The sequence below is a fragment of the Macrotis lagotis genome, chromosome 6 (genome assembly GCF_037893015.1).
Source record: "Macrotis lagotis isolate mMagLag1 chromosome 6, bilby.v1.9.chrom.fasta, whole genome shotgun sequence".
NCBI classification, from domain to species: Eukaryota; Metazoa; Chordata; class Mammalia; order Peramelemorphia; family Peramelidae; genus Macrotis; species Macrotis lagotis.
In genome coordinates this window covers 227,754,537-227,755,815 of record NC_133663.1, presented here as the reverse complement: position 1 = coordinate 227,755,815, position 1,279 = coordinate 227,754,537, and the positions used below count along the sequence as shown (strand labels likewise).

Here is a 1,279-nt window from a genome sequence, read left to right as displayed (position 1 = left end):
ATTTAATGATCATTTTTATACATATGTCAACAATATCTATACTGTCAGTATTTTTTCCATTCCAAACCATTTTATTAAATATAAAAATAGCAAGTTGGAAAGGACCTCATCCATTCATATGTTCTATCCAATAGCTCTTCTAGTAGCATTTAGGTGGAGGAATCTTGCATTTCTAGGATCTAGTAATACAACTAAAGGAGGCTGTGAGAAGAAGGATTTTGTGTCCCTGTTTTGCCAGTGGGTTCCCAATCTGGCCTGTCCCATACCAGTCAGTTTCATAAATTCTGATTCCAGTCCAGGCCCACACTTCCATCCTTCTTCCATAGGTCCTGTTCTTTAGTTAAAGCCCTATGCGCCCTTGGAGACAGATGCACATTCTGTGGCTCTGGGGATAGGGTCAAGGCTCTCAGCCTACAGTATGCCTTCATGGTACAACTTTGAGTACTTACAGAGAGAGTCACTGGCAAGGTAGACTGGGTAATGGCACTGGTTAGTCTTCATCTTGGCCAGCACAGCCTGTGGCAAATCACTATGGCATCATGATGCTAGGACTACTAGATAGATAAGGACTTCACTGAGCTCCTCCCCTCCTCCTTCATCCTGCTTCAGTCTAGGTAGAGTCCAGGTCAACCATCAGGCTTCTGCTGAAAGATGTTGACCAGCTCATTCACTTCTCCAACATGCATCAAGAAAAGATTCCTTGGTTTATGGAACTAGTTGCAGCCTTGTTCTGCAAACACTGTATGGATGGGTTGGATGTCCTCCATCTAGGGCTGCAGGCTGAAGCTAAATAGTCTCACTGCTGCTGACCCCACTGCTACTGCACCCCCAGGGTCGCTACCACCTGGCATTGTGCTGTAGAGGAAGGGGTGGCTCAAGTACTGCAAGGAACCCACTAACTCTGAAGCCATGGGAAACTTCCTAGCATACTGTCAATATCTGTGGGATGTAAAATGGGTAGTTTTGATATTAAACTAAAAAATGTTTTTGCAAAAAACAAAACCAGTGCAGACAAGATCAGAAGGAAAGAAGAGAACTGCACAAAAAATTACAGCACATTTCTCTAAGACTTAATTTCTCAAATATATAGAGAAAAGAGTAAAATTTAAAAGAATACATTCCCCAATTGCTCCTCAGTCAAAGGATATAAACAGACAGGTTTCAGAAGGTATCAAAGCTGTCTACAATGCTATGAAAAATGCTCTAAATCATTATTGACTAAAGAAATGCAAATTACAACTACTCAGAAGTATCACCTCATACCTTTCAGACCAGTTAA

At 41.6% G+C, this 1,279-nt stretch overlaps 1 pseudogene; it reads right to left on the bottom strand.

Annotated features, from left to right (window-relative positions):
• Positions 1 to 348: 348 nt before the first annotated feature.
• On the bottom strand, positions 349 to 851 carry LOC141492056 (dCTP pyrophosphatase 1 pseudogene; annotated as a pseudogene).
• Between the last annotated feature and the right edge of the window lie 428 nt (positions 852 to 1,279).